We start from the raw sequence: 10,536 nt of genomic DNA, 5'->3' as shown, positions 1-10,536 counted from the left end.
TTGGAGCCCTCATAATGTATCTGGTTTGAAGATTCTTTAGGGTCTTCCAGATTTAGTGCTGCTTCTCCTATCTGGATCAGATTGTGATTCTTTTTTCCTTTTTTGTAAATATTTTATTTTATTTATTTGCCAGAGAGCAAGTGAGAGAGAGAGAGCAAGAGTACAAGCAGGGGGAGTGGCAGGCAGAGGAAGAAGCAGGCTCCCCGCTGAGCAAGAAGCCCGATGCGGGACTTGATCCCAGGACCCTGGGATCAGGACCTGAGCTGAAGACAGACGCTTAACCGAGTGAGCCACCCAGATGGCCCAGATTGTGATTCTTTTAAATCAAAATTAGACACACAAATTAGAATTTTAGGATACCAGGAGATAGAGACCATGTAGATGGGTTTATATGCCCTTCATTCCCTCTCAATGATAGTACCTCAGTAGTGTCTAAACTTCAATTCTTCTAGCGCTCTGCAGTTAGGAGTGTTTAATCATCTGAAGAGTCCTGAGCTCTAACAATGTCTTTGCTGATTGAATGATTGAGAGAGGAAAATAGAGAGGCCTTCTCAGTGTTTTGCTCAGCCATCTAAAGCAAGGGGTGGCAAACACTTTTTGCAAAGAACCAGATGTAAGTATTTTAGGCTTTGAGGGTCATATGGTCTCTGCCAAAATTACTCCGCTTTGCTGAGTGAAAGTAGCCATAGACAATTGGTAAACAAGTAGATGTGATTGTGTTACAGTCAAACTTCAGAGAAATAGATTGTAGGCTGTAATTTGCCAACCTGTGCACTAGAGTTGTGCTTCTTAAACTATCTCTTATGAGGACTTTTTTTCCCTAGTAATTCATTGATGGACACTTCTATGAAGTAGAATAAAAACTACTGGAAAATGAAATTAAAAAGGACATAAGGTACAAGCTTAAAAATTTTCAATTAAATAGATAATAACATTTTGATAATTAGAGCAGTCATACATAAGGAAAAAGAAAAGAATTAGAAAAACTGTAAATGTTGCTACCTGAAAGTGTCTTCTAGCCTATTAATAAAGTTGCTTTTATAGTCATAACTTTTTTGTCATTCTACAATACTAACTAAACAAGTTGAGTGAAATTGCAACTCCCTATTTGTTAAATGCCTGTATGCACACTAAACAAGTGCTGTATACATCAGTAAAAATTTTAATGTGACAAATAAATTGGCTGCTTGCTGTTAATTTATCTAAACTAGATTGGGTTGACAGCAGTGCTACTCACAAAAGATAATGTATATCTCAACTGTTCTTATGTTTTGTTTTAACAATATTCAGTGTAGAGAAACAGACTCATGGAAGAATATTGATGAGAACTGGAGAAGAGACTTAAAAGAAATTTCAGCAAACTCAGGATATACATTTCTAACTTTTCCCCAAGATGAAGTAATTTTTTACTTTCAGAATTCATTTTTCAGTCTTTTTATTGGTAGTCTGTTCCAACAGTTTATCGTATTGAGTTATAGTTAAATTTAAATTCTCTCTCAAAGAAATGGATTCTAGATTCATAGATTTCCTATATTTGGATTTTCTTTGGATAGGAAAAGGATAGGAAATTTGTATGTATGTAATGTATGAAGTGATAATCTTTAAACAAATGTACAGTATCTGATCATAACTATTTCATTGAAAATTATTGTTAAATTACAGAACATGTCGTAAGTATCTGTTGAAACGCTGATCTTTTTTTTTCTTTGTAGTTTGAAGTTTCTCTTTAAATTTGTTAGTTAACATATAGTGCAATATTAGTTTCAGGAGTAGAATTTAGTGATTCATCACTTACAACAGCCAGTACTAATCACAAGTGCCCTCCTTCATACCCATTACCCGTTTAACCCATCCCCTACCCATCTCTCTTCCAGCAACCCTCAGTTTGTTCTCTATAGTAAAGAGTCTGTTTTATGGTTTGCCTCTCTCTCTTTTTTTCCTTGATGTTCATCAGTTTTGTTTCTTAAATTCCACATATGAGTGAAATCATATGGCATTTGTCTTTTTTGACTTATTTCACTTAGCATAATACTCTCTAGTTCCATCCATGTCTTGCAAATGGCAAATTTTCATTCTTTTTCATGGCTGAGTAATATTCCATTGTGTATATATACCACATCTTCTTTATCCATTCATCAGTCGATGGACATTTGGTCTCTTTCTGTAATTTGGCCATTGTTAATAACGCTGCTATAAATGCGGGAGTGCATATAGCCTTTAGAATCAGTATTTTTGTAGCCTTTGGATAAATACCTAGTAGTGCAGTTGCTGGATCGTAAGGTAGTTCTATTTTTAAGTTTTTGAGGAACCTCCATACTGTTTTCCAGAGTGGCTACACCAGTTTGCATTCCCACTAAAAGTGCAAGAGGGTTCCCTTTTCTCCGCATCCTCACCAACATCTGTTGTTTCCTGTGTTGTTAGTTGTAGCCATTCTGACTGGTGTGAGGTGGTATCTCATTGTGGTTTTGATTTGTATCAAATGACGATAAGTGGTGTTGAGCATCTTCTCATCTGTCTGTTAGCCATCTGTATGTCTTCTTTGGGAAAATGTCTACTCCTGTCTTCTGCCCACTTTTTAATTGGGTTATTTGTTTTTTTGGGTGCTGAGTTTGATAAGTTCTTTGTAGTTTGATAAGTTCTTCCTTGTTTTGAAATTCTGTTGGATATGAACCCTTTATCAGATACGTCTTTTGCATGTATCTTTTCCCATTCTGAAGGTTTTTGTTGGTTGTTTCCTCCACTGTGCAAGAAGCTTTTTATCTTGATGAAGTCCCAATAGTCTATTTTTGCTTTTGTTTCCCTTGCCTCTGGAGATGTGTCTAGTATGAAGTTGCTACAGCTGATGTCAAAGAGGTTGCTGCCTGTATTCTCCTCTAGGATTTTAATGGTTTCCTCTGTCACATTTAGGTCTTTCATCCATTTTGAGTTTATTTTTTTGTATGGTGTAAGAAAATGATCCAGTTAATTCTGCATGTGGCTGTACAGTTTTCCCAACACCATTTGTTGAAGAGACTGTCCTTTTCCATTGGACATTCTTTCCTGCTTTGTTGATGATTAGTTGACCATAGAGTTGAGGGTCCATTTCTGGATTCTCTATTCTGTTCCAGTGATCTATGTGTCTATTTTTGTGCCAGTACCATGCTGTCTTGATCACTACAGCTTTGTAATATAACTTGAAGTCTGGAATTGTGATGTCTCCATCTTTGCTTTTCTTTTTCAAGATTGCTTTGGCTATTTGGGGTCTTTTCTGGTTTCATACAAATTTTAGGATTGTTTGTTCTAGTTCTGTGAAAAATGCTGTTGGCATTTTGGTAGGGATTGCATTGAATGTGTAGATTGCTTTGGGTGGTATAGACATTTTAACAATATTTGTTCTTCCAATACATGAGCATGGAATGTTTTTCCATTTCCTTGTGTCATCTTTAATTTCTTTCATACATGTTTTATAGTTTTCAGAGTACAAGTCTTTTACCACTTTGGTTAGGTTTATTCCTAGGTATGTTATGGTTTCCAGGGCAATTGTAAATGGGATCAATTCCTTGATTTCTCTTTCTGCTGCTTCATTGTTCGTGTATATAAATATAACAGATTTCTGTACATTGATTTTGTATCCTGCGACTTCACTGAATTCCTGTATCAGTTCTAGCAATTTTTTGAACAATGATCTTTCATACTATTTGCTTTGATCTCATTGCCATTGAGGAACATTCATATGCCTTCCTTACATGGAAATATGAAGATAATTAAAAATACCAAATATATAAGACAAGTAAGTCTGGCTATCCAGTTCACATCTTTAAAACATTGGGACCAAACCTTTTTTTTTTTTTTTTTTTAAATCTTGCAGAAACACTGACAATTCATTTCAGTATTCATTTTTTGATAGAACATTTTCTCTTTGATAACTAAAAGCTTAGCATGTAGTAACAGTAGTATATGATCAGTTTCCATATTATCACTCAGTGGGGAGAATAATATATTTCATTAGCCTTTAAATAATCCACAGTTATACTGTATCACTAAGCATACTGTTTAGACAGGTGACTTTTATTTTAAATCATAGCAAGAGTTTCTTGATGAAGGAAGCAGTATATTGATTTACATTCTGGGTAACTGTCCATAATATTTTCCTGTCATTATAATTGTACCATCAGAATATACTGTTAGACAAAATTTAAACTCCAAATCACATTTGTTAACTACATAATCCTTTATTGATTTATACAGTTCTGAGTTAGTTACGTTTGATAGTGAAACTGAAAAAAATCTTTCTTAACACCATCATATTCAAAATCACACAATGTACTAAAGGAATTGCCGTGTTATTTTTGGATTTATTAAAAAAAGAACACTGCTGTGTTTGTGTGTTCTGTGAATTATTTTTCCATATCATTAGTCAATTCTCGAATGCATGGAACCATGTGTGGTATCATTAGAAATTGGTTCTTTGTTGCAGATTCACTGGATATTTCCAAGCAAACATTTTTGATGGAGTTTTTCCCTAATTTTTTGTGTGTGTGTGTGTCTTTCTCCCTCTCCCTCTCTTTATATGTGTGTGTGTGTGTGTGTTTTAGTTTTAGTTTCCTGAAGAGCTACTATATAAGAAGCCTAGAAAGTAATAAGTTTATATGTAAAAGAAGGAACATTTGCTTCTCTTGGCTTTGTAATTCAAGACACATTTTGAAATTTATTTTTATTTTTTAAAGATTTTGTTTTATTTATTTGACAGAGAGACAGCGAGAGAGGGAACACAAGCAGGGGGAGTGGGAGAGGGAGAAGCAGGCTTCCTGCTGAGCAGGGAGCCCGATGCGGGCCTCCATCCCAGGACCCTGGGATCATGACCTGAACTGAAGGCAGACGCCTAACGACTGAGCCGCCCAGGCGCCCTGAAATTTTTTTTTGCTTTGAACTTAATTCTTTATATTTTCTATATAAATGTCACTTAGGCTTTGATGGTTTTATTGCTTAATAGCCCGCACATCTCTATAAATAATACATTGTGGTTTTAGCACTTCACTTTCAGTTATACTTACAAGTAAAATTAGTATGAACTCTTGGGTCTTCCTTGTTTTGAAATTCTGTTATTTACCTCTCATGCCTCATTCAGAGAAGGTGTATCTTCCCTTTATAGCAAATTCCTTTCTGTATATGATTTAGAAATGTACACATATATGCATGGGATATATCAAAATATAAAAAATGACCTTTTCCCCTATTTCTGTATATTACCGAATTGCTTTAATGACTTTTTATGGAGCCTCGGAGCTGGAAGTGATGTAGAGGTTGTATATATTCCAACCCTCTTTACATTCTTTCTCTCTTTTTAATATAGAGAGGGGGTTGGCAAATTGTAGCCATCTGACTTGACACCTATTTTTGTAAGTAAAGTTTTATTGGACCATCGTCACGTTCATTTGTTTACATGTTGTCTATGGGTGCTTTCTTGCTACATTGGCAGAGTTGAGTAGTTGACACAGGGATTGTGCAGCTGCAAAGCCAACAATATTTACTGTCTGGCACTTGATAGAAAAAAATTGCCAACCTCTGGTACAGAGGCCCTTGCAGCCTCTTTCCGAATTTAGTGATCGTAATATCCCTGTCTCTTAGGCATTCGTCTTCTAGTCAGAAAGTTCCTATTTTTATTGAGCAAAAATATTCCCTTCTAAGTAAATTTCTTGGGTATATAATAGTTTTTTAGGAATCTGAAGAGAACTTTTATGCTTTTTCTTTCTCTTTCTGCAGGTCCACATCCCACTTCCAACATTTCCAGCCCTAAAATTCTGTAGTTTATTCAGTTCACATTTGAATCACCTGTGCAACTCAGTTTTTTTTTTGTTTTGTTTTGTTTTTTTTACCTTTTACCTGTCTTTTTTTTTTTGTCATTATTCCCCAGACATTCATACTCAGATCAGAACTGAATTTAATAAACCTCTGGATGTAATTGTCTCAGAGAGAGCAGACTGCTTCTTCCTATGGTTTTTTTTTTTAAAGTTTTACTGTGTACTTCATATGTACTAGTCACTCAGTGATGTATATTGGTTACTGTTAATATGGACTAAGTTGCATTATCATTTTAGGGAGCTATATCATTTTAGTGGCTTTTATTGAGCTTAAACTCAAAACCAGTAAGTCTTACATATCCTGCTATTAAATCAGATCTTCTCCATCCTGTGCTGAGCCATAGCAGGATTTTTACTCCTATGAGATTCTGTTGTATTGAGTTTAGCCCATTTTACCAGTATGTTGAGAAGTTTTTGCATCTTGATTTTGTCACTCACATATTTACTGTTCATCTTATTAGTTCTTTATCATATGAGAATTTGATAGCAGTGAATTACTTGATCAGTAGTGATTACTTGCATGTTCATTATCGAACATAAGTGAAATTTTTCTGGGACTCTTAGAGTTTATAGTACATTGAATTATTGCTCAGTAATACTCCTCCTGCACCCTTTCCCTTGGGGTGAAACATATCCCTGACTTGGGACTTGGTTGTATGGCTTACTTGGGCCAAGAGAATGGAGATAGAAGTGACAGTAGGTCATTTCGTAGACCACGTTTTAAGAGGCCTTGTACATTTCTTCTAGCGCTCCTGTACTTCTCCCATTTACTATAAGAAGTGTTTGCCCCATGTAACCACTGCCCCTACAAACCTGAGTCCTAGAATGAAAGGTAAGTGAAGAAGAATTGAACTTGACCCACAGCCTGAAGCTGGAGATGCTCTAGCCAACATGAATTTATGAATAAGGAATTAGTATTTAATATTGTAAGCCACTGGCATTTTTGGAGATGTTTGTTACGCAGCATTGATTCAACACTGGCTGACCCATACAGTGTTAACCAAACCATTCTGTTTGTGGGGGAGTCATCTCTGAAATGCCTGTTTCCCTTAAATAAATTAAGCCAACACTAGACCATCATGAACCCTGGGTGAAGGGAGATTAGAGGTAAATTTTGGGTCTCATATGTGCTGAGGTGCCTGGCATGGAATGAACTGAGAGATCCTCTCTGAGGAAAGGAACTACACTAACTAAACAGGATACACAGATATATTCTACTGCTCTCGCTGTGCTTCATGTGCTTTGGGTAAATTCTTTTTGCAGTTTGACTTGCTACCATTGTCATGTTTTTGTACTTTCTATTCTGTTTTCCTTTTCCTCATCTTCTGTGATTTTATTCTCTTCCTACTGTTTTGAAAGTAGCTCATATTTTCATAGACTATATATACTATGTAAAGATTGAATAAGATAGTTGGAGTTCTAATTATGGCTCTACTGTTTGTTAACACAGTTATGGTAAATAAATTATATAAAGCATTTCCTCCTTTACATAGTGGGGTTAACAAATAACTCACAGTTGTTGATAGGCTGAAATGAGATGACAAGGTTGTTAGCTTAGTGTCATTTGTATATACAGTCTTCTAGCAAATGCTGAGTGAATTTCGAGGGATACAGTACTTTGTACATTGTAGAAAAATTCAGTACATTTCATGGCATTTTGGTAATCACAGTTCTAGGAAGTCCTTGGGATCATATTGATGTCAGATGAAAAGATGGTTCCATTTATATTTGTGGAGGAAGGAACGTAAATATTTACCACTAGAAATTGTGGGACAGTTTTATAGATGTGTTATTACATCATGGCTTAATACTTTATTTCAGGACTTCTTTTTACATCATCCTTGGAAGTGAATAGGTACTGTCAGTGGCTGGTATTTTAAAATATTTTTTTCTTCTCTCTAAAGATATAAATCCAAGGCAGAGTATAAGAAGATTGCTTGTGCTCTGTTTCCTCTTTAGTTAATTTATTCTGAATGTAAATTCAAGTGTATGTCATGCCACTTAGTATTACAGATAATTATACTCTTATAACCTTGGGTAAGGTACAGTAAAAATAATGAAGCTGACAACTTTTTTATTATTTTAGGCACATATGAAACATCTTGACTGTTTCACAGTCTTTAAATTTATTTTTTACTAATTTATTTTTTTTAAGATTTTTTTTTTAATTTGAGGGAGAGAACATGAGCTTGGGGGGAGCAGGGGGAGAGGGACAAGCAGACACCCCCCTGATCAGGGAGCCTGATGCAGGGCTCAATTCCAGGACCCTGAGATCATGACCTGAGCTGAAGTCAGATGTTTACAGACTGAGCCACCAAGTGCCCCAATTTTTTTTTTTTTAATTTAAAAGGTAATTGTGGTTTTAATAATTCAGACAATACAGAGGCATATTAAGTAAAATTGCCTTGTTTCTTTTCAAATTCATTCTCTTATGTTTGGCATGAATCTTTTCCTGTTATGTATGTTCATTTAAAATGTAGTTTTTTATCCTTTGTAAGAAACTAGGCTCATACTTAAATTTATTCTGCATCTTGTCTTTCATATTTAATAGTATTTTTATCATTGATATTTTTTTCGGGTGAATACCTAAAGATCTCAAATTTTTTGACAATATCATAGTTCATGTTATAAATGTTAAGTATTTAACATCCACATGATTGATCCACATCCCATTCATTTAAGCTGAAAGCAATACTGCAGTGAACATCCATGTTTATCTTGTTATACTTGTGCTTTTATTTTAATAATTCTGAAAAGTGGCACTCCTCCAGCAAAGCATATTTGCATTAAAAATTTTAATAGATAGGGACTTCTGGGTGGCTCAGTCAGTTGAGCATCTAGCTCTTGATTTTGGCTCAGGTCATGCTCTCAGGATTGTGAGATGGAGCCATGTTTGGGGCTCTATACTGGGTGTGGAGCCTGCTTAAGATTCTCTCTCCCTCTTCCTCTGCCCCTCCCCCCTCAACTCACATGCACACTCCTTCACTCTAAAAAAATTTTTTAATAGATCCTAATAGGTAAAACAATTAGAAACTAGAAAATTTTAATTAGAAATTTTTTCCTAATAGGTAAAAAATTTTAAATGCTATAGCAATTTATATTTCTACTAATGATTTAAAAGAGAATCTGGTGCCTCTCACCCTTACAGGAATGAATGCTGCCAGTCATTAATTTTTTTGACAAGCTGTACCAAAAATAGTATTTAATTTATAAGTTTCGTTTCTTTCAGTACTGGTGTTAATGCATATTCCCATGTTTGTAGGTATTTTCAATGCCTTTTTGCTGTATTGGCTATTCACATACTTTTTTTATTGGTTGTTTTTCTTTTTAAAATCAATTCATAAGGGGCGCCTGGGTGGCTCAGATGGTTGGGCGTCTGCCTTCGGCTCAGGTCATGATCCCAGGGTCCTGGGATCGAGTCCCGCATCGGGCTCTCTGCTCCTTGGGAGCCTGCTTCTCCCTCTGCCTCTCTCTCTCTCTGTCTCTCATGAATAAATAAATAAAAATCTTTAAAAAAAAATCAGTTCATAGGGGCTTTTTGAAAGTTTTTACAGGAATTCAGGCAAGAGGTCTTGTTTACTTTTCTTCCCATCTTTTGTTTCAGAATATTTTTATTTAACACATGAGAAAATTAACAAATTATTTTTATATATAATATGCATATTATTTTAAATACAGTATTTATGCACTATTTACCTAATTTTAATATGTATTCTAATATATGTGCTTAATCTCTAAAAGACAGAGTTTGAATTTTGTCATTGTAGGTTGATAGAATCTTGGAATTAAGATTTGGAAGTGCCTTTGGAATTATTTTTTTGTAAAGTTTCTTTTTTTTCCAGTTAATGAATTCAACAGTAAGAATAGAGGCAATAGTCATAGAATTTTACAGCTGAGCTTAAGAATGAAGTGATATTTATTCAGTATCTGCTGTATCCCAGTCACTGTGCTAGGCATTTCATAGGCTCATTTTAATTCTCACACCAATTGTATCCCTTTGAATCTCCATGAGTCAGACTTTGAAGAAATTTTTTAACAGGGTGTACAGTGGAGATATCTATTGCAACACTTTTACTATTCAAATGATCAACCTGAGCTCCTAAGGAGTTAATTGATTTTCTTTAGCAAGTAGTACTATAGCTCAAATATCTTGGCCTGGCTGGGATTCCTTCCACTGTCCTCCATAGTAGTTACCCAAGCCTTAATTTTAGAAAGTGTCAGAAAAACTGGAACTTAATAACAGTGAAAATTATGTATGTACTTTGCTTGCAATGGATTTAATTTAATAGGAAAAAAAATCAATATTTGCTTTTTAATTTTGAAAAACAATCTTCTTTTTGAAATTTATTAGAATGAAAGAATAATTTGACCACCTAAATTTAAAGTTTTATCTTAAATCTTCTAAGAATTACATTTTATGGTTCTTTACCTAAAAAATTACCTTGCCTATATGCAGACAAATTTATATGTGCCTGTTTTATTGAAATATAGTTGCTATGTGAAATATCATAGATAGAAACTTAAGGAGCACCATATTCCTGTGGTAGGAAAAAGAATGGTAGAGAAGTATGCCTAGGGCCTTTGAGAATGTACGGTGTGTGCCTCTGCTAAGGTAAGGTTAAAATGGAAACTTGAAATCCAGTCTTGGTTTTCCTGGCCAAACTGAATGCCTTGTCCTAAACCCTTGCAGAAAGAG

Source organism: Leptonychotes weddellii, chromosome 11 (genome assembly GCF_054177405.1).
Source record: "Leptonychotes weddellii isolate Sample4059 chromosome 11, ASM5417740v2, whole genome shotgun sequence".
In the NCBI taxonomy this organism is placed as follows: domain Eukaryota; kingdom Metazoa; phylum Chordata; class Mammalia; order Carnivora; family Phocidae; genus Leptonychotes; species Leptonychotes weddellii.
The sequence above is the reverse complement of the archived record's forward strand: the minus strand, read 5'-3'. Positions refer to the sequence as shown.